At 39.7% G+C, this 24,030-nt stretch overlaps 1 long non-coding RNA gene across 1 annotated transcript in view; it reads left to right on the forward strand.

Moving 5' to 3' along the window:
• The first annotated feature begins 7,084 nt into the window (after nt 1-7,084).
• LOC135362132 (uncharacterized) overlaps nt 7,085-24,030 on the forward strand; it is a 62,352-nt gene continuing 45,406 nt past the window's right edge. Inside the window, exon 1 of the long non-coding RNA XR_010406623.1 lies at nt 7,085-7,237. This is a non-coding gene — a long non-coding RNA (uncharacterized LOC135362132). The remainder of the gene's footprint in view (nt 7,238-24,030) is intronic.

Consider the following 24,030-nt stretch of genomic DNA (forward strand, 5'->3'; position numbering starts at 1 on the left):
CAGGACGCTCTGTCCATGAAACACACCTTTCCCACTGCTATGAGTCAGAACCTGTGGACAAATGTAGAAAAAGAATGCTGATTGTGGGGGGGGGGGGCTGCTGAATGAATTTGGTAAGCAAAAATATTTATGTTATAAATCAGTATCTCAGCAGCGATGGCTGACCGTCATTGGCTGACCATGGATGTCCCAGGTAGGAGGAGATAGTGGGGGAAGTTTGAAGCTTCTTCCTATCTATTTTGTGAAAGGTGATCTTATATTTCAAAGGGTAAAGCATGTAGAAATCAGTTCTGTTTCTCAATACAACTAAATATGCTTGGTAGTAATTTTGGCAATACTGCCAAGAATTTTTCAAAATTTTGCCTGTGATCCTTGGTTTTCAGAGATGCTTTAATTTTTTTTTCTAGTCATTATAATAGGACTGTGGATGAAGACGCTCCCAAATGCCTTTTTAAACTGAATGCTCCTGCTTTCAATTTAAATACTTTGCAAAAAATGATAGTGTCTGGCCTTCTCTAGCATATCACTAAAAATCCCCAAATGGCGCAGAAGTACACAAATATTTCTCAAAAAAAAAAAAAAGGACTGAGTCTGAAGAATCGTTTTTTTAAAAGATTTTATTTATTTATTAGAGAGAAAGAGACAGCAAGAGAGGGAACACCAGCAGGGGGGAGTGGGAGAGGGAGAAGCAGGCTTCCCGCTGAGCAGGGAGCCCGATGTGGGACTCGATCCCAGGACCCTGAGATCATGACCTGAGCCGAAGGCAGACACTTAATGACTGAGCCACCCAGGTGCCCCTGAAGAATCTCTGAGACATTTTAAAATCCTAAGACCAGCGGAGATGGATTTGAGAAGGAGGGTTGGTAGCTCACCCATCCCTCCCCTCATTTGGACACAGCAACCCTACTTGTGACATGGAAGGAAGGAAGGAGAGAAGACATCCATTCGCCCCTCACTTCCCCACTCTGTGACTCGGAGCCAGGATCTGTCCCAACCAGAAAGCGAAGTGGTCATCACTTTACCGTATGGTTGCCCTTCTCTGCTCCGAGTTTCTAACTCACTTCCTGACTCTCAAAGGGAACAGAGGGGCAGCTGGGCCCTGTAGCCAGGGAGATGAAGTTGCTGGGAATGTACTGGAACCTCAGCCCACAGAACAGGCATGAAAACAGGTATGAAAAGTGGACTAGAATACTCGCCTAAGTGGACTATCCAGGGAAAATCTTCAAAGCAGCGTAGATGCTGCAGTTAAGGTCATGAATGAAAGAGAAAAGTATTTTGGTTTGTTCGTAATATCCATAACGAGAGGCAAGGTGGAGGGACAGAACCGAGGCTGAAAGTGGGCATTGCCACTGAGGGAGAGGAGGCCTGCCCTGATTCTGGAAGGGAGAGAACACTTAGAATGGGTCTCCACAGCAAGGGTGGGGAGGAAGATGAGCTGAACGATGGGGACCACTGTGCATTCTGGGGAATGTAAATTCCTACCCTTCTTTGGCCAGTGGAGAACCTTGGGTTGATACAAATGATCCAGAAGTAAATTCTCCTCTGTTGGTTTGGGTTACCAGCCAGGAGAGTCAGGAGATTCTGTTTGCACAACAGAGCTACACATGTCTGTTGACAGTCTGTTTATGAAGCTCTTGGGCAACAATATTTTGGCCGGGTTTCCATGTGTATCACTACTTGAGTTATTTGGAATCTGCAGAGAATGAGGCATTCTGGGGAGTGGTAGGGTTTTTGTAGTTTAGAGGACTCTCCTCTTCCCCCCCAACCTCAGCTGCATTACCTCCCATTGGATTTTAGTAGAACATAATTTTGGGATAACGAAGAATCAGAGGGGGATAAACTACACAAACTTGCTAGAAGCATATAGGAATTGCTTGTTATTTACTTTATAAGAGAAATTATTACCTTCTGTCACAGTTTTATATTATGAAAGTATGCTCTATAAACTTAAAAAATAGCCCAGTAATTTCATTATGATTACCTTTAATAGTATAAACAGCACAAATGCAAAGGTATTGTGCAAAACAAAATGTAGGAGGATTTTTCTATATGTTTTAGTAATAGAGAACGAGTCATGTTTGAAATACAACACATGCATGTGGTAAAGCCTAGTAATTGGACATTTTATGTCAGAAGTATTGTTGATGCAACTGTGTCTCACTACGTGGTCGGACTAACTGAACAACCCACAACACAATGAAATAACAACAGAGGTTAAAGAGTAATTTATATTTAAAAAAGCAAAAACAACAGCAATTAAGAAATGCAACCGACTCAAGAGAGCAAAACTGACGAGCTACTAACAAAGTGGAAATTTCCCCCCAAATTGGACGTTTTGAAATCTACATGTGCACCCACAGTAGGACCTTTGCGGGTCAGAGAGACAGACATATATTCAGAAGAATATGTGATTTAGAATCCTCAGTAAACTAAAAGAATTGCTAATTTTTGTCTATGAACATGGAGTTTAAGGATCTTTAACATCTCAGTTAGTAAGTTTAACTACAGAACTCCAAGTAGTAAGGATCTAAGGAATTATGAGTTACCTAACCATCAGAACTCAAAGGGACTTTGGGACATGTTGGCAGGGCCCTTAACGACTACACTTCAGGAACTGTTGAGCTGGAATGTCCTGGGTGTAAGAGGGAAGATAAAGGTCTTGTTTGGGGTTAGTAGGTTCACTTATTACCAACCTGTAAAGCAGAGAAAACCTGACTCCCGGGGAAGGAGATCTAGAATCATGTGACACTCCTCCACCACATGTTGAGAATTGTTCTTTAAAGGACCAACATTTTAAAGAAGCATTTTTAATGGAAATTGTTCCAGAGATGTGTACTAATCATTTCTTTGCCTTTTAACTAGAGTATCCTCATACCAATTAAGTTGTCTTCATCATTGTTATTAAAATCAGTTGTTGCAAAATGCTGTAATAAAATGATACCCATAGGGCTGTCTAAGAGTGGGATACTTGCACCTAAATTACATAATCATAATCTCCTCCTCAAATCCAGAAGATTTAATAGTTTTTTTTCCCAGTCTTCTTTCTTGTGGTCAGCTTGAAATTCTCCCCTCTCAATTTTCTAGCCTCTTCAGCCTTCTAACTTACTGCTTTCTGATCAGAATAAAAACTACTGTCTTGTAAAGAACTATCATGTTTTAAAACCTATTCTAAGTGTGTTTGAATTTTGTGTAACTCATAATTTAAAAAATTGTGATTTAAGTGCTTGGATTTGAAGGCACTATTTTGGTTGTACAGAAAAAAGGGCTTTTTTGCTTACATGTTTTATCAGTTTTAGATTACTATTATTATTGATTTAAATAATTATAATACTTTATATTTTTATGATACCCTTCAGTTTGGTGACCCATTTTTTCTCAAGTAGTCCTTGCCAAAATGCTAGTAGGTAGGCAGAGCTAATCATCCTTCCTTCCTTCCTTCCTTCCTTCCTTCCTTCCTCCCTCCCTTCCTCCCTTCCTCCCTTCCTCCCTTCCTCCCTTCCTTCCTTCACACCACTGACTAATATTCATTGATGCTGGTCCATGTACCAGGAACTGAGGAAACCAGGACTCTGAGAGTTTCCATAATATAGGAAAAGCAAACCCTTAGTGAGTAAACAAAGCTGCATCTGATTCTAGGGCTCTCTATTCAGTGATCTTTCCCTTATAATACGGGGTCCCAATGGTTGCATTCTTTGGGGGTGAGAGGTAACTGCATTATTTAATCATCTGTATTATGTTCTGAATTAGATACTTTTATAGAGAGTAATTAAGGCACACACAGCTCAGAGCCTTGACCATTTGTAAAATGAGAGCTAAGATGTTCAGCCCACTAGGCTCTAAATGGGATATGATCCTCGGCCAGGATAATATCACTGTACAGTACTTGTCTCCCACATACAACATTTAAAAAATCTTTGTTATTTTTAGCTCTGAAAACCTCAAATAAGCAGAAACATCCCTTCCCAGTCACTTTTCTTGAAGGCATTGGAAGTCTTTTATCTAGTGAGGTAGGTAAGTGGCTCCTTCCTAATGTACAAAACCCAAAGGCCTCCATGACCTTTTCATCTCCAATTCTCTGCAATGTGGATCCTCCCTGAATCTGTCTTCCCTGCTGTGCTTCCCTAGACATAGATTTTTTAGAAGGCCTTAGGTTTCCTAGTATTGTCAACTTTTCTCCTGGAAAATAATCTTCCTTTACAGAAATACGTGCCCAGGTCCTTGCCCAAATATGACTGTGTCAAAACTAAGGAATAAATAAGAGTCTACAATATGTCCTTTCCTACAATGATAGAAGTGGAGAATTCTAGCTAAAAAGAAAAAGAAATAAAACATTTCACTTTGATTCATGGAAAGGCAGAGCTGGAAGAGACTTTAGGAATGGATTCTTTAGAAGAGGTGTCCTTCCCCTTGGCTGCACCCGAGGGACCCAGCCTCTCAGCCCTCCAAAGGGTGATATAATTGCTCAGTCTGCTCTGGGAAAGTGGGCAGAGTTGGACCAGGCAGAGAGGGCCTCTGACTGAGGACACATTTGTTGGATTCACCTCCACTGAGCATCGCAGTATCATAGTTGAAAATGTAGTGTGCTTATTATGAGTTGCCAAAAAACTGCAGATGCTATTGGATAAGGATATTTCTGGGAGTAGAGAAAGGAAGATCAGGACCAAACTTCATGATTAGAAGACAGAAATCAGAATACTACCCTCTTCTTTTGTGTGCTGAACACAAAAAGTACAAGAAATCTGAAAAAATCATGGGCTGTCTGAATTGATGGAAAATATGGGACTTGGATAATAATTTGTCTTATGATTTGACTGAGAATGCATGCCTAAGGTTAATAATTATAAACCATTTTTTTAAAATTTAACAGTCGTCAGTCTATTTTTTCCCTGTAAGTCTATGTGCTAAATGTGTTAGCTCATTTAATCCCCAAATGACAAGTGAAGAAGTATTACTATTTCCCTCCACCTAGGTGGGTACAGAGCAGTTACAGACCTTGTTTATGGTCTTCCTGTAAGTGACAGAACAGCATTCAAACCAGACTGCCAGATTTCTGTACCTCAGTTGTTGAGTACTGTGCTATTCTGCCTTCCAACTACGTAAACTATCTCCAACACAGAATTCTTGTTCTTTCAAAACATTGCTTTTTGCTCTCTAGCTTTCCAGAAGGAGCCGATTTTCAAAGCTATTATTATCAAACATTTATTTAAACTGGTCAAAGAAACTACTTTCCTGAAAATAATTCAGACTTTTCAATTAGCCAGTGGAGGTGGGAGATGATTCTGTGTGATCCCGGCAGAAACACTAGATGAAAGCCAGCAGACACCAGGGACTGGGATAAGATCTTGGCACATCTCCAAGCTCTCCTGCTGAGGAAGAGAGAAGGAGCTTATCCCAACCACCACGCAAATATCACAGCGGCAACTCAGCCATGCTATCTCTTGGCAAACATGGTGGCCATTTTAATCTGTGTAGGTGAGAATAATGATCAAAACCAAAAATTTAACATTAACGAATACTGCAAAACATTATGCTACATGAAAGAATCCAGCCACAAAAAGCCACATATCACATGATGCTGTTTATATGATATATCCAGAGGAGGCAAATCCATAGAGACAGAAGGTAGATTAGAGGTGTCCGGGGACTCAGGGTTGGAGGGGAATGGGAAATTCATTGGTGCAGGGTTCCTTTCCTGGAACTAGACAGGGGATGGTTGTGCAACATTGTGAATGTACTAAAAGCCCCTGAATTGTATACTTTAAAGTAGTTAAAATGGTAAATTTTGTGTTATGTGAATTTTACTTCAATTACAAGGAAAATTTAAATACGGCAGCATAAGGGAAAGAAACATCATTCTGCAAATTCAGGGGGAAAACATGTCTCTGAAAATGACTTATTATATGAAGCAGGGAAAAAGAAGCATTCTCAGTAACTTAAACTGAATGTGAGAAGTTATGACCCCTTGAAACAGGTGCGGAGAGATCTAATGCAAAGATGCTCTGAGGTTAAGACAACAGAACAATATGAAAAGAAGTTATATGTGATATGGAAGGTTTGAAATAGAATCCAAATTGCAGAATAGAATTTAAAACCGGTGGGAGGTGCTCAAAAGCTGGATTGACGCTGTGGAGAAGTGAACCAATGTCACACAAGAAGAACCTGAGATGCTCTCTCAGAATGCAAAAAGAAAGAACGAATAGAAGAAATGACGGTGTAGACAAAAAGAAGGAGACCTCAGAACAGCACACTCAGTGATCCAAAAACAGTTGAGAAGGTCTTTCTGCTAAAACAAAGGTCTAAAAATAGATCAAGAAAATACAATATGACAAGAAATACCATTGGAAAAAAGACCATTTTTAAAAATATACCTTGTGTTTTTTTTTAAAGCAAAGAAAAAGCATCATATAATATAAATAAACAGGACAAACTGGTTGCTTGCAAAGAAACAAAAATTGAGCTAGACACAGATTTCTCTGAAACAGATTATTAGAAGATGTTGGAACAAATTCTACAGAACTTTAAGGAAAAGTTATTGTGAAACAAGTATATTTTCCCAGCTAATTTATCATGTGTGTAAAGGCAACAGAGAGATCTTCTGAGATAAGGAAGAGCCCAGAAGATATAAATTCATATCTTTCTTTTTAAAATTTCTTGAGTAAAATGGTACAGCCACTCTGGAACATGACTTGGCAGTTTCTTATAAAACTAAACATGCAATTACTTATGACTTAGCCATTGCTTTCCTGGGATTTGTCCCAGAAGAATGAAAAGTTATGTTCACACAAAACATGAATGTTAATAGGATTTTGATTTGTAGTAGCCCCAAACTGGAAACAGCCAGATGTCCTTCAAAAGATGAATGGTTTCACTGTGGTACATATATCCCATTGAATACTAGTCAACAATAAAAAGGAACAAACTATTGATGAAAGTGGCAACTCTCTAGAGAATTATGATTAATGAAAAAGGCAATCCCCCAAAGGAACATACTGTATGATTCCAATTATATAACATTCTTGAAGCAGAAAAAAAAAGAGAACAGATTATTCGTTGCCAAAGGTCAGGGATTGGGAGGTGGAGCAAGATGGCGGAGGAGTAGGAGACCTGGATTTCGTCTCCTCTCAGGAATTCAGCTGGATAGGGATCAAACCATTCTGAATACCTACAAACTCAACAGGAGATCGAAGAAAAGAAGAGCAACAACTCTCTGAACAGAAAAGCGACCACTTTCTGGAAGGTAGGACGTGCGGAGAAGTGAATCCGAGGCGATATTCGGGAGGATAGATGGCGGGGGAGGGGCCTCCGTCGGCCGCTTCTGGCAAGTGATAGAACCACGGAGCACAAAATCGGAACTTTGAGAAGTCGGCTCCGCTGAGGGACGTCGCTCCACTGGCTAAGCGGGGTGGGGGGGGGGCTGGAACCCTCGTGGGACAGTGTGGTCTCAGGACCCTCGGGGTCACAGAAAGACTGGGGGTGCCTGAGGGCAGCAGAGCTCCCAGGTATTGGAGCGGGGAAGCCGGCTGCAGAGGCGGAGCCCAGGCGCGGGCTCTCAGCTCGGGGTGGCCATAAACCGTGATCCGCGGCACAGTTGGGCCACTGCTCCTCCAGCAGGGACCCAACAAGTGGCAGATCCAGGGAGACTCACCTTCCTCCCCCAGGAGGAGCGGTGCGGGAGTGCACTGCAGGGATCTGCGGGGTTTGGAGACTCCACATGGGGTTGCGTGCCAGACACAGAAATGCTCGGTCACAGGCCGGGTGAGCACGGAGTGCGGCTGGAGACCGGGGAGACGGGAGTGACTGACGGCTTTTCTCTGGGGGCTCACTGAGGAGCGGGGCCCCGAGTTCTCGGCTCCTCCGGGGCAGAGAGTGGGAGGCCGCCATTTTCACTCTCCGCCTCCAAAGCTACATGGAAAGCTTGCTGGGAAAAAAAGCTCCCAAGAGCAAACCCGGGCAGATTACTTAGCAGAGACCGGAAAGGGCGGGGCAATTCCACCTCCGGCAGAGACATTTGGAAACCACGGCAACAGGCCCCTCCCCCAGAAGATCAGCAAGAACAGCCAGCCAAGACCAAGTTTACCGATCAATGAGAACGGCAGAACTCCAGCGCTAGGGGAATACTGCACATAGAATTCATGGCTTTTTTTACCATGATTCTGTAGTGTTTCAAAGTTAATTTTTTTTCTTAACTGTCTTTTTTTATTTTATTTTTATTTTTCTCTTTCTCAACCAACATCTTATCAATCACTTTTTGTTTTTTTTTTTAGATTTTATTGATTTGAGAGAGAGCACAAGTGGGGAGGAAAGAGAGAAGCAGGCTCCCCACAGAGCAGGGAGCCCGATGTAGGACTTGATCCCAGGACCCTGGGATCATGACCTGAGCTGAAGGCAGATGCTTAACTGACTGAGCCACCCAGGCACCCTTATCAATCCCTTTAAAAAAAAATATTTTTATTTTTCATTTTTAGAGTAATATTCTATCCCTTCATAGTAGTTACCCTTATTTTTGGCATATATATATAAGTTGTTCTCTCTTTAAAATTTTGAGATACAGGTTCTTCTAACAGATCAAAATATACCCTAAATCTCTAGTGAATGGCATTGTTCTAGTCTCCTACCTGATCACATTCTCTCCTTTTTTTTCCTTTTTTTTTTTTAAATCCTCTTCTTTCTTTTTTCAAACAACTTCTTATCAATTCCTCTTATAAAATTTTTTATAATTTTCATCTTTACATTCGTATTCCATCCCTTCATCATATTAAACCTAATTTTTGTACATATATAAGTTTTTCTTTCCTTAAAATTTTGGGAGGCACGTTCTTCTAACAGACCAAAATACACCCCAAATCTAGTGTGTGGCACTAATCTATGTACCAGCCTGATCATATTTGATCACATTCTGGTTTTTTTTTCTGTTTTTCTTTGTTTTTATCTTTATCTTTTTCTTTTTCTTTTTTCTCTCTTTCCCTTTCTTTTCCCCCTGCTTCAGGTCTTTTCTGATTTGTTTAGAGTATATTTTCTGGGGATGTTGTTACCCTGTTAGCATTTTGTTCTCTCATTAATCTATTCTCCTCTGGACAAAATGACAAGATGGAAGAAATCACCTCAATGAAAAGAACAAGAGGTAGTACCAACTGCCAGAGACCTACTCAATATGGACATGAGTACGATGTCAGATCTAGAGTTCAGAATCATCACTTTACAGATACTAGCTGGGCTTGAAAAAAGCATGGAAGTTATTAGAGAAATGCTTTCTGGACAAATAAAAGAACTAAAATCTAACCAAGTCGAAATCAAAAAGGCTGTTAATGAGGTGCAATCAAATATGGGGGCGCTAACTGCTAGGATAAATGAGGCAGAAGAGAGAATCAGTGATATAGAAGACCAAATGATGGAAAATAAAGAAGCTGAGAAAAAGAGAGATAAACAACTACTGGGTCACAAGGGCAGAATTCGAGAGATAAGTGATACCATAAGACAAAACAACATTAGAATAATTGGGATCCCAGAAGAAGAAGAAAGAGAGAGAGGGGCAGAAGGTATAATGGAGCAAATTATAGCAGAGAACTTCCCTAATTTGGGGAAGGAAACAGGCATCAAAATCCAGGAGGCACAGAGAACCCCTCTCAAAATCAATAAAAATAGGTCAACAGGGTGCTTGGGTGGCTCAGTTGGTTAAGCGACTGCCTTCAGCTCAGGTCATGATCCTGGAGTCCGGGGATCGAGTCCCGCATCGGGCTCCCTGCTCGGCGGGGAGTCTGCTTCTCCCTCTGCCCCTCCCCCCTCTCATGTGCTCTCTCTCTCATTCTCTCTGTCTCAAATAAATAAATAAAATCTTAAAAAAAAAAAGGTCAACACCCCGACATCTAATAGTAAAACTTATGAGTCTCATAGACAAAGAGAAAATCCTGAAAGCAGATCGGGGAAGAGATATGTAACCTACAAGGGTAGAAACATTAGATTGGCAACAGACCTATCCACAGAGACCTGGCAGGCCAGAAAGGACTGGCAGGATATATTCACAGCACTAAATGAGAAAAATATGCAGCCAAGAATACTATATCCAGCTAGGCTGTCATTGAAAATTGAAGGAGAGATAAAAAGCTTCCAGGACAAACAAAAACTAAAGGAATTTGCAAACATGAAACCAGCCGTACAAGAAATCTTGAAAGGGGTCCTCTAAGCAAAGTGAGAGCCTAAAAGCAACATAGGCCAGAAAGGAACACAGACAATATACAGTAACAGTCACCTTACAGGCAATACAATGGTACTAAATTAATATCTTTCAATAGTTACCCTGAATGTAAATGGACTAAATGCCCCAATCAAAAGATACAGGCTATCAGACTGGATTAAAAAACAAGACCCATCGATATGCTGTCTGCAAGAGACTCATTTTAGACCCAAAGACACCCAGAAATTGAAAGCAAAGGGGTGGAAAACCATTTACCATGCTAATGGACACCAAAAGAAAGCTGGGGTGGCAATCCTTATATCAGACAAATTAGATTTTCAACCAAAGACTGTAATAAGAGATGAGGAAGGACACTATGGCCTACTTAAAGGGTCTATCCAACAAGAAGATCTAACAATTGTAAATATCTATGCCCCTAACATGGGAGCAACCAATTATATAAGACAATTAATAACAAAAGCAAAGAAACATATTGACAGCAATACAATAATAGTGGGGAACTTTAACACACCCCTCACTGAAATGGACAGATCGTCTAAGCAAAAGATCAACAAGGAAATAAAGACTTTAAATGACACACTGGACCAAATGGACTTCACAGACATATACAGAACATTCCATCCCAAAGCAATGGAATACACATTCTTCTCTAGTGCCCATGGAACATCCTCCAGAATCGATCACATCCTAGCTACAAATCAGGTCTCAACCGGTACCAAAAGATTAGGATTATTCCCTGCCTATTTTCAGACCACAATGCTTTGAAACTAGAACTCAATCACAAGAGGAAAGTCGGAAAGAACTCAAATACATGGAGGCTAAAGAGCATCCTACTAAAGAATGAATGGGTCAACCAGGAAATTAAAGAAGAATTTAAAAAATTCATGAAAACCAATGAAAATGAAAACACAACTATTCAAAATCTTTGGGATGCAGCAAAGGCAGTTCTGAGAGGAAAGTATATAGCAATACAAGGCTTTCTCAAGATACAAGAAAGGTCTCAAGTACACAACCTAACCCTACACCTAAAGGAGCTGGAGAAAGAACAGCAAATAAAGCCTAAACCCAGTGGGAGAAGAGAAATAATAAAGATCAGAGCAGAAATCAATGAAATAGAAACCCAAAGGACAGTAGAACAGATTAACGAAACTAGGAGCTGGTTCTTTGAAAGAATTAACAAGATTGATAAACCCCTGGCCAGATTTATCAAAAAGAGAAGAGAAATGACCCAAATCAACAAAATCATGAATGAAAGAGGAGAGATCACAACCAACACCAAAGAAATACAAACAATTATCAGAACATATTATGAGCAACTCTATGCCAGCAAATTAGATAACCTGGAAGAGATGGATGCATTCCTAGAGATGTATCAACTACTAAAACTGAACCAGGAAGAAATAGAAAACCTGAACAGACCTATCACCACTAAGGAAATTGAAGCAGTCATCAAAAATCTCCCAACAAACAAGAGCCCAGGGCCAGATGGCTTCCCAGGGGAATGCTACCAAACATTTCAAGAAGAATTAATACCTATTCTTCTGAAACTGTTCAAAAAAATAGAAATGGAAGGAAAACTTCCAAACTCGTTTTATGAGGCCACCATTACCTTGATCCCCAAACCAGACAAAGACCCCATCAAAAAGGAGAATTACAGACCAATATCCTTGATGAACATGGATGCAAAAATTCTCACCAAAATACCAGCCAATAGGATCCAACAGTCCATTAAAGGATTATTCACCATGACCAAGTGGGATTTATCCCTGGGCTGCAAGGTTGGTTAAACAACTGCAAATCAATTAACGTGATACAATACATTAAGAAAAGAAAGAACAAGAATCATATGATCCTCTCAATAGATGCAGAAAAGCATTTGACAAAGTACAGCATCCTTTCTTGATCAAAACTCTTTAGAGTATAGGGATAGAGGGTACGTACCTCAATATCATAAAAGCCATCTATGAAAAACCCACAGCAAGTATCATTCTCAATGGGGAAAAACTGAGAGTGTTCCCCCTAAGGTCAGGAATGCGGCAGGGATGTCCACTATCACCACTGCTATTCAACATAGTATTGGAAGTCCTAGCCACAGCAATCAGACAACAAAAAGAAATCAAAGGCATCCAAGTTGGCAAAGAAGTCAAACTCTCACTCTTTGCAGATGATATGATACTTTATGTGGAAAACCCCAAAGACTCCACCCCAAAACTGCTAGAACTCATACAGGAATTCAGTCAAGTGGCAGGATATACAATCAATGCACAGAAATCAGTGGCATTCCTATACACCAAGAACAAGACAGCAGAAAGAGAAATTAAGGAGTCAATCCCATTTATAATTGCACCCCAAACCATAAGATAGCTAGGAATAAATCTAACCAAAGAGGCAAAGGATCTGCACTCAGAAAACTATAAAATACTCATGAAAGAAATTGAGGAAGACACAAAGAAATGGAAAAATGTTCCATGCTCATGGATTGGAGGAACAAATACTGTGAAGATGTCAATGTTACCTAGAGCAATGTATACATTCAATGCAATCCCCATCAAAATACCATCCACTTTTTTCAAAGAAATGGAACAAATGATCCTAAAATTTGTATGGAACCAGAAAAGACCCCAAATAGCCAGAGGAATGTTGAAAAAGAAAAGCAAAGCTGGCGGCATCATAATTCCAGACTTCCAGCTCTATTACCAAGCTGTAATCATCAATACAGTATGGTACTGGCACAAAAGCAGATACATAGATCAATGGAACAGAATAGAGACCCCAGAAATGGACCCTCAACTCTATGGTCAACTAATCTTCGACAAAGCAAGAAAGAATGTCCAATGGCAAAAAGACAGTCTCTTCAACAAATGGTGTTGTGGAAATTGGACAGACACATGCAGAAGAATGAAACTGGACCACTTCCTTACATCACACACAAAAATAGACTCCAAATGGTTGAAAGAGCTCAATGTGAGACAGGAGTCCATCAACATCCTAAAGGAGAACCCAGGCAGCAACCTCTTCGACCTCAGCCGAAGCAACTTCTTCCTAGAAACATCGCCAAAGGCAAGGGAAGCAAGGGCAAAAATGAACTCTTGGGACTTCATCAAGATAAAAAGCTTTTGCACAGCAAAAGAAACAGTCAACAGAACCAAAAGACAACCGACAGAATGGGAGAAGATATTTACAAATGACATATCAGATAAAGGGCTAGTATCCAAAATCTATAAAGAACTTATCAAACTCAACATTCAAAGAACAAAGAATCCAATCAAGAAATGGGCAGAAGACATGAACAGACATTTTTCCAAAGAAGACATCCAAATGGCCCACAGACACATGAAAAAGTGCTCAACATCGCTTGGCATCAGGGAAATCCAAATCAAAACCTCAATGAGATACCACCTCACACCAGTCAGATTGGCTAAAATTAACAAGTCAGGAAATGGCAGATGTTGGCGGGGATGCGGAGAAAGGGGAACCCTCCTACACTGTTGGTGGGAATGCAAGCTGGTGCAGCCACTCTGGAAAACAGTATGGAGGTTCCTCAAAAAGTTGAAAATAGAGCTACCATATGATCCAGCAATTGTACTACTGGGTATTTACCTGAAAGATAAAAATGTAGTGATCTGAAGGAGTACGTGCACCCCTATTTTTATAGCAGCAATGCCCACAATAGCCAAACTGTGGAAAGAGCCAAGATGTCCATTAACAGATGAATGGACATCTTGGCTCAGTTCCAGACCACTGCAAGAAAGAGCTGGTATATATATACAATGGAATATTATGCAGCCATCAAAAGGAATGAGATCTTGCCATTTCCAATGACGTGGATGAAACTGGAGGGTGTTATGCTTAGCGAAATAAGTCAATCAGAGAAAGACATGTATCATATGACCTCACTGATATGAGGAATTCTTAATCTCAGGAAACAAACTGAAGGTTGCTGGAGTGGTGGGGGGGGGTGGGATCGGTGGCTGGGTGATAGACATTGGGGAGGGTATGTGCTCTGGTAAGCGCTGTGAATTGTGCAAGACTGTTGAATCACACATCTGTACCTCTGAAACAAATGATACAATATATGTTAAAAAAAAAAAAAGAAGAAGATAGCAGGAGGAGAAGAATGAAGGGGAGAAATCGGAGGGGGAGATGAACCATGAGAGATGATCGACTCTGAAAAATTAACTGAGGGTTCTAGAGGGGAGGGGGGTCGGAGGATGGGTTAGCCTCGGGATGGGTATTAAAGAGGGCATGTATTGCATGGAGCACTGGGTGTTATACACAATGAATCATGGAACACTGCATCAAAAACTAATGATGTAATATATGGTGATTAACATAACAATAAAAATTTTTTAAAAAGGTCAGGGACTGGGTAGGAGTAGAGGGTTAGGGGGTGAAGTGGGTGTGTTTATAAAGGGCGGCATGAGGGATTCTTGTGGTGAGGGAGCTATTCTGTGTCTTGACTGTGATGGTGGATACTCCAATTTGCACAAATGATAAAATTGTATAGGGCTTCACAGACATACAGACACAAATGAGAGTACAAGTAAAACTGGGAAAATCTGAAGATCTGTAGGTTGTATCAATGTCAATATCCTGGTTGTGGTATGTACGAACCTATCACAGAGATATTTCAACTTCAGTTCCAGACCACTGCAAGAAAGCAAATATCTCAATAAAGCGAGTTACATGCATTTTTTGGTTTCCCAGTGCATATAAGTAGATGTTGTGTTCAGAAGGCATGAAAACAGTATTAATCTCATTGTACATCTCCACCAGAATTCTTGGGTGACCAGCTACATTGTCGATGAGCAGTAATATTTTGAAAGTAGTCTTTTCTGAATGGTAGGTCTCAAGAGTGGACTTAAAATATTTAGTAAACTATGTGATAAGCAGATGTGCTGTCATCCAGGCTTTGTTGTTCGACCGATAGAGCACAAGCAGAGTAGATATAGCATAAATCTTTTTTTTAAAAAAATCTCATTTGTTCTATATGTAAATTATAAAATTTCAGAATTATTCAATCTTTATCTGCAGGACAGGGTCCTCCCTTATATAACCATGGTAATTATTTTATTTATTTATTTATTTTTTATTTAATATCTACCTATTTATTTATTTAATTTAAATAACTATATGTTAACATATAGTGTAATGTTGGTTTCAGAACTAGAATTTAGTGATTCGTCACTAACATATAACAACCAGTGCTCATCACAACAGGTGCCCTCCTTAATGTGCATTACCTGTTTAGCCCATACCCCCACCTACTTTCCCTCCAGCAACCCTCATTTTGTTCTCTCTATTTAAGAATCTCTTACAGATATTGCCTTCCCCTTTGTTCATCTTTGTTTCTTAAATTCCAGATATGAGTGAAATATGATATTTGTCTTCCTCTGACTTATTTTGCTTAGCATAGCACACTCTACTTCTATCCACGTTTTTGCAAATGGCAAGATTGCATTCTTTTTGATCACCAAGTAATATTCCATTGTATATACATACCACAACTTCATCCACTCATCAGTTAATGGACATCTGGGCTCTTTCCATAATTTGGCTACTGTTGATGCTGCTGCTATTAAACGTCAGGGTGCATGGGCCCCTTCAAATCAGCATATTTATATCCTTTGGATAAATACCTAGTAGTGCAATTGCTGGGTCATAGGGGAGTTCTATTTTTAATTTTTTGAGGAAGCTCCATACTGTTTTTCATAGTGGCTGCACCACTTTGCATTCTCACCAACAGTGCAAAAGGGTTCTCCTTTCTCCACATCCTTGCCAACATCTGTTTCCTGACTTGTTAATTTTAGCCATTCTGACAGGTATGAGTTGGTATCGCATTGTGGTTTTGACATATATTTCCCTGATGATGAGTGATGTTGAGCATCTTTTCATGTGTCTGTTAGCCATCTGGATGTCTTCTTTGGAAAAGTCTATTCATGCGTTCTGCCCATTTCTTAATGGGTTATTTGTTTTTGGGGTGTTGAGTTTGCTAAATTTATAGATTTTGGATACTACCCTTTATCTGATATGTCATTTGCAAATATCTTCTCCCATTCTGTGGGCTGCCTTTTGGTTTTGTTGATTGTTTCCTTCACTCTGCGGAAGTTTTTTATCTTGATGATGTCCCAATAGTTCAGTTTTGCTTTTGTTTCCCTTGCCTCTGGAGACATGTCTAGTAAGAAGTTACTATGGCCGAAGTCAAAGTGGTTGCTGCCTGTTTTCTCCTCGAGGATTTTGATGGTTTTCTGTCTTACATTGAGGTCTTTCATCCATTTTGAATTTATTTTGTGTATGGTTTAGGAAAGTGGTCAAGTTTCATTCTTCTGCATGTGGTTGTCCAGTTTTCTCAACACCATTTGTTGAAGAGACTGTCTTTTCCATTGGAGATTCTTTCCTGCTTTGTTGAAGATTAGTTGACCATAGAACTGTGGGTCCATTTCTGGGTTCTCTGTTTTGTTCCATTGATCTGTGTGTCTGTTTTTGTGCCAGTACCATACTGTCTTGATGATTACAGCTTTGTAATACAGCTTTAAGTCTGGAATTGTGAAGCCTCCCACTTTGCTTTTCTCTTTTAACATTACTTTGGTTATTTGAGGTCTTTTCTGATTCCATACAAATTTTAGAATTGTTCTAGCTCTGTGAAAAACCCTGGTGTTATTTTGATAAGGATTGCATTGAATGTGTACATTGCTTTGGGTAGTATAGACATTTTAACAATATTTGTTCCTCCAATCCATGAGTATAGAATGTTTTTCCATTTCTTTGTGTCTTCTTCAATTTCTTTCATAAGTGCTTTTATAGTTTTCAGAGTACAGATATTTTACCTCTTTGGTTAGGTTTATTCCTAGATATCTTATGGTTTTTGTGCAATTGTGAATGTGACTGATTCCTTGATTTCTCTTTCTGTTGCTTCATTATTGGTGTATAGAAATGCAACAGATTTCTGTATGTTGATTTTATATCTTGTGACTTTACTGAATTCACGTATCAGTTCTAGCAATTTTTTGGTGGAGTGTTTGGGGTTTTCTACATAGAACATCATGTCATCTGTGAATAGTGAAAGTTTGACTTCTTCCTTGTCTATTTGGATGCCTTTTATTTCTTTTTGTTGTCTGATTGCTGAAGAGGAATTCCAGTACTATGTTAAATAGCAATGATGAGAGTGGACATCCCTGTCTTATCTCTGGCCATAGAGGAAAAGCTCTCAGTTTTTCCCCATTGAGGATGATATTAGCTGTGAGTCTTTTGTATATGGCCTTAATGATGTTAAGATATGTTCCCTCTATCCCTACTTTGTTGAGGGCTTTTTATCAAGAATGGATGCTGTAGTTTGTCAAATGCTTTTTCTGCATCTATTGGGGGGACCATATGGTTCTTATCCTTTCTTTTATTAATGTAGTGTATCACATTGATTGATTTGCAGATGTTGAACCAACCTTGCAGCCCAGGGATAAATCCCACTTGATCATGGTGAATAATCCTTTTAAAGTATTGTTGGATTTGATTAGCTAGTATCTTGTTGAGAATTTTTGCATCCATGTTCATCAGGGATATTGGTCTGTAATTCTCCTTTTTAGTGAGGTGTTTGTCTGGTTTTAGAATCAAGGTAATGTGGCTTATAGAATGGAAGTTTTCTTTTCATTTCTATTTTTTGGAACAGTTCGAGAAGAATAAATATTACTTCTTTAAATGTTTGGTAGAATTCCCCTGTGAAGCCATCTGGCCCCGGACAATTGTTTCTTGGGAAATTTTTGATTACCTATTAAATTTCTTTGCTGGTTATCAGTCTGTTCAAATTTTCTATTTCTTCCTGTTTCAGTTTTGGAATTTTGTATGTTTCTAGGAATTTGTCCATGTCTTCCAGATTGCCCAATTTGTTGGCATATAATTGCTCATGATATTCTCCTAATTGCTTGTATTTCTGCAATGTTGGTTGTGATCTCTCCTCTTTCATTGGTGATTTTATTATTTGGGTTTTTTCTCTTTTCTTTTTAATAAGTCTGGCTAAGGGTTTATCAACTTTGTTAATTCTTTCACAGAACCAGCTCCTAGTTCCATTGATCTGTTCTACTGTTTTTGTTTTTTTTTTTAATTTCTATATCACTTATCTCTGCTCTAATTTTTATTATTTCCCTTCTTCTGCTGATTTTAGGCTTTATTTGCTGTTGTTTTCCCAGCTCCTTTAGGTGTAAGGTTATGTTGTCTATTTGAGACTTTTCTTGCTTCTTGAGGTAGGCCTGTATTGCTATGTACTTCCCTCTTAAGACTGCTTTTGCTGCATCCCAGAGGTTTTGGACTGTTTTCATTTTCATTTGCTTCCATGCATTTTTTAAATTTCTTCTTTAATTTCCTGGTAAACCCATTCATTCTTTAGTAGGATGTTCTTTAACCTCCATGTATTTGTGGTCTTTCCAAATTTTTTCTTGTGGTTGACTTCAAGTTTCATAGCATTGTGGTCTAAAAATATGCATGGTATGATCTCAATCTTTTTGTACTGGTTGAGGCCTGATTTGTGACTCAGTATGTGATCTCCTCTGGACAATGTTCCATGTGCACTTGAAAAGGATGTGAATTCTTCTGCTTTAGGATGAAATGTTCTAAATATGTCTGTTAAGTCCATCCTCTCTAGTGTATCATTCAAAGCCATTGTTTCTTTGTTGATCTTCTGCTTAGATGATCTGTCCCTTGCTGTGAGTGGGGTGTTAAAGTCCCGTACTATTGTTGTATTATTATCAATGATAATGCTATTAACTGATTTATATATTTGCCTGCTTCCAAGTTGGGGGCATAAATATTTGCAATTGTTAGATCTTCTTGTTGGGTAGACCCCTTTACTATGATATAATGCCCTTCTTCATCTCTTATAGCAGTGTTTGGTTTAAAATCTGGTTTGTCTGATATAAGAATGACTACTCCAGCTTTCTTTTGATGTCCATTAGCATGATAGATTATTCTCCACCCCCTCACTTTCAATCTGGAGGTGCCTTTGGGTCTAAAATGAGTCTCTTGTAAACAGCATATCAATGGGTTTTGTTTTTTTAATCCATTCTGATACCCTATGTCTTTTGATGGGAGAATTGAGTCCATTTACATTCAGAGTAATTATTGAAAGATATGAATTTAGTGCGATTGTGTTAACTGTAAAGTTGCTATAGATTGTCTCTGTTCCTTTCTAGTCTTTGTTGCTTTTGTCTCTCTTTCCCACTCAAAGGGTCCCCTTTAGTATTTCTTGAAGAGCTGGTTTAGTGGTCACGACCTCCTTTAGTTTTTTTGTCTTGGAAACTCTTTATCTCTCCTTCTATTCTGATCAACAATCTTGTTGGATAAAGTATTCTTGGCTGCATATTTTTCCCATTTAGCACATTGACTATATCATGCTACTCCTTCCTGGCCTGCCAAGATTCTGTGGACAGATCTGCTGCTAACTTTATGTGTCTACCCTTGTAAATTAAAGTTCTTTTTTCCCTAGTTGCTTTCAGAATTCTCTCTTTATCTTTGTATTTTGCAAGTTTCACTATGGCATGTCAAACAGGTTGACCCATTTTTGTTGATTTTGAGGGGAGTTCTTTGTGCCTCTTGGACTTGAATGCCTGTCTCCTTCCCCAGATTAGAGAAGTTCTCAGCTATAATTTGTTCAAGTAAACATTCTGCCCTTTTTCTCACTCTCCTTCTTGTGGGACTCCTATGATATGGATATTATTGTGCTTTGTGGAATTGCCTAGTTCCCTAAGTCTATAATCATGATCTAAGAGTTTTTTCCCCTCTTCTTTTCATTTTCATTATTTTCCACAATTTTATCTTCTATTTCACCTATTCAGTGCTCTGCTTCGTGTATCCTCATTGTGATTACATCCAGTCAGTTTTACATCTCAGTTATAGCACTTTTTATTTTGGCCTGACTAGTTTTTAGGTCTTTTATCTCTGCAGCCAGGGATTCTTTGGCATCTTCTATGCTTCTTTCAAGCCCAGCTAATATTCTTATGACTGTTGTTCTAAATTCTTGTTCAGATATATTGCTTATATCTGTTTTGAACAAATCCCTGGCTGTGATTTCTTCCGGGTCTTTGTTTTGGGGAGAATTCCTCCATACTGTCATTATGTCTAGGTTTCTGTCTCTTGTGTATTATGAAAGCTTGTTATGTTTCCTGCTCCTGAAAGTAATAGTATATTACAAAGGGGTCATACACTGTCCAGGGCCTGGCACTTCAGGAGGTATTTCTGATATATGTTGTGTGCACTCTGCTGTTGCGTTTTGGCTGCTGTTTCCCACAGGTCAGTCCTCTACAGAGTTCCTCCTTGCTTGCAGTGGGGGCGGGGGGTCTGGATTCTTAAATAGGTGTGCTTTGATTTGTTTGTTAAGATAAGCTTGATTTAAAGTAAATAAATAAATAAATAAAAAGCCCTGATCCAAGAAAAGAGAAAAAGAAACAGAAAAGCAAACAGACAGACAAAGAACTATAAGCCTGATTCCAAAGAGTAAGAATGAAAGAAGGAAAAAAGAAAAGAAGAAAAACAGAGCCTGATCCAAAAAACGAGAAAAGGAAACAAAACAACCAACCAACAAATGAATAAAATACTATTAGCCTGATACCAAAGAAAAGAGAAAAAAATAAAATTATATTTAAAAAATATAAAATAACAAAAAAATAATAAAATAAAAAGTAAAAAAAAAATAAATAAATAAATAAATAAAAAGCCTGGTCCTATTTGCACCAGAACTGAAGCTGACTCTTTGGAGTACTCTGTGATCAGTAGACTTGGTATATGTTGTGGGGGCCTGTGTTGCTATTCTCAGAGGGAGGCCTGCTGCGCTGGCTCACAGTCAGATCTGCCTTTGTAAAGATGCCCCTGCCCAGCACAGTGGGGCAGGGTTGGGTGTCATTGACTCCAACGTCCACTGGAGGTGCTGTATTTCTCCCTGAAGTTCACCGTGCTGGTGGGCAGGGGGTGGTGGAACTTGTGGCTGCCACTGTTCAGGAGGCCCTCACAGAAAAGTGAAGAATCTCCTCTCCTGTGTCCCAGGCTTTTGTCATACCCCTCCCCTCAACCTGTTTGTGGCTGGCCATTGACTTGCCTGGCTCCATAATTCTGTGTTTTATCTCTGGCCGGCAGCTGGGATTCAAAAGTCCAAATCTTAAAGGGCCTGGCAAGGTGCGGACCTGCTTCCCTCCCCTGGAAAGGAGACTGCTGGAAGGCTCGGCCCCGTTCTGTTCCAGAAAAGCAGTTGCACAGTATGTGCACGGTGGCTGGAGTCTATTGTGATGTACGGTGGAAAGCTGCAGTCAGGGTATCTGCCCTCGGTGTGTGCCCCTGGCCGCTGCTGCTGAACGGCCACTCAGTGGTTCCTGGTGGGCCTTTTGTCCTTGGAGAGGCAAAATACCCTCTTGCAAATGTTCTCCAGGAAGGGGAGCGATCTCTGCCAGTGCATCCTAGGGGAGGCCCTCTGCACGGCATATTGTGTGAACCCTACATGCCTCTCTCTCTCTCTCCTGCTCTCTCCCTCTCTCCCTGCCTTCGTCCGTGAAAAGGACTCCCTCCCCTTAGTGGCACCTCTGCTTTTCTCTTCCCTAGTTTAGGGCTCCAAACCTCACATCTGCCATGCTCTCTCCCTCCAAATGTGCAGATTGTTTTCTTAATCCTCAGATCAGTTTCCTAGTTGTTCAAATGATTTGGGGTTGCTCTAGCTGCATTTGTGGGACGAGGCAAGCTCAGGGCCCCCCTGCTATTCTCTAGTGTGATTCTTAAGGGTTCTGCAATTTGGGGCATGGTAAACGAACATTGGCTTCAACTTTAAGTCAGCAGCTGCACTGGCCCCTAACAAGAGTCAGCCTGTCCTTTGAGGCTTGAAGCTTTGAAGCCAGGCATTGACTTCTCTCTAGCTACGAAAGTCCTACCTGGCATCTTCTTCTAATAGACGGGTGTTTTGCCTCCACTGAAAATCTTGTGTAGCGTAGCCACCTTCGTTAATTCTCTTAGCTAGATCTTCTGGAGAACTTGCTTCAATGTCAGCACTTGCTGCTTTACCTTGCACTTTTATGTTATGGAGATGGCTTCTTCCCTTACGAACCAACCTCTGCTAGCTCCAGACTTTTCAGACTTCTGCAGCTTCCTCAACCTTTCAGCCTTCCTAGAACTGAAGAGTTGCTCTGGATCAGACTTTGGCTTAACGGAATGTAGTGGTTGGTTTGATCTTCTATCTAGACCACTAAAACCTGCCCTATGTCAGCAATAACACTGTTTCTCACTGGAGTGGCACCAGTAATTTCCTTCAAGAACTTTTACTTTGCATTCATAACTTAGCTAACTGTTTGGAACAGGATGCCTAGCTTTTGGCCTGTCTTGGCTTTCAACATGCCTTCCTCACTAAGCTTAATAATTTCTAGCTTTTGACTTCAAATGAGAGACTCAGGACTCTTCCATTCACTCAGATACTTAGAGGACATTGTGGGGTTATTCACCGGCCTAATTTCAATAATGTTGTGTCTCGGGGACTAGGGAGGCCTGAGGAGAGGGAGGGAAAGAGATGAGGGAACAGCTAGCCGGTGAAACAGTTGGAACACACACAGCATTTATGAAATTTACTGTCTCATATGCATGGTTTATGGCACCCCAAAAACTTACACCAAGTAACAAGTAACATTAAAAACAAGGAACATCAAAAATCACTGATTACAGATCACTGTAACACATATAATAATAATCAAATGTTTGAAATATTGCAAAAGTTACCAAAACATGACACAGAGACACAAAGTGAGCAAATGCTGTTGGAAAAACGGGGCCCCTAGACTTGGGGGATGCAGGGTTGCCACAAACCTTCAATTTGTAAAAAAACACAATATTTGCAAAAAGCAATAAAATGAAGTATGCCTGTGCTGGAGTTTTGCAAGACACTGGGGGAAATCAAGTAAAGTATATATGGGGGCTCTCTGTAGGATTTCTTACAACTGCATGCAGATCTAGTTATCTCAACTAAAGTTCCAGCAAAAAATTACTTGCAATGTACTCTCCCTACTGAAAGGTTAATCTAGATCTGAAGGGTGGAAATTTGGAAGAAAGTATAAATGTCATTATAGAATCAAATCCTAATGTCAGTAATTTCTGAAAAGGACTATGTAAGATGAAAAAAATTAACAGCAGCAATCTGGTTTAAAAACCTCATTTTATATGAATGAAGAATGGGAAGTGAAGGAAATAAAACAGGAATGGTTTATCTTTCTACCTATGAGGAGTCAAAAAGAACTTTTCATTTTTAATGTTTTTAAAATTAAAAAAAATTTTAGTTGCAATATAATTGACATACAGCTTTATATTATTTTGGGTGTTTTATTATTTATTTTGACAGAAAAGTTTTTTAAAACTCACAGATAACGTGAAATAGGATTGAGACAGGATGTATACCTTTGAAACCTTTGGAGAAGATAAACATATAGCAAGACAAAGAAAAGAAGAGGAAAAGCAATATAATAAATAATAGAAAGCAACAAAAAGATAACAAATAAGGATAATCATTGGCAATGCCAATAAAACTAAATAAATAAATTCCCCAAGTAAGATAAAAAGAAGTCAGATCAAGTTAAAGACAATATTGAAGTATATGCGGCTTTTACTTTTAAAAATTTTTTATATATTTATGTTTTAAGATTTTATTTATCTTAGCAGGAGAGAGACAGTATGTGCAAGTGGGGGGAGGGGCAGAGAAAGAGGGAGAATCTCAAGCAGACTTCACACCCAGTGCAGAGCCCAACTGGGCTCAATCTCACGACCCTCAGATCATGACCTGATCAAGAGTCGGATGCTTAACCAGCTGAGCCACCCAGGTGCCCCTATATGCT

Source organism: Mirounga angustirostris, unplaced genomic scaffold, assembly GCF_029215605.1.
Source record: "Mirounga angustirostris isolate CCGP_5_RB_7025 unplaced genomic scaffold, mMirAng1.0.hap1 SCAF_12, whole genome shotgun sequence".
NCBI classification, from domain to species: Eukaryota; Metazoa; Chordata; class Mammalia; order Carnivora; family Phocidae; genus Mirounga; species Mirounga angustirostris.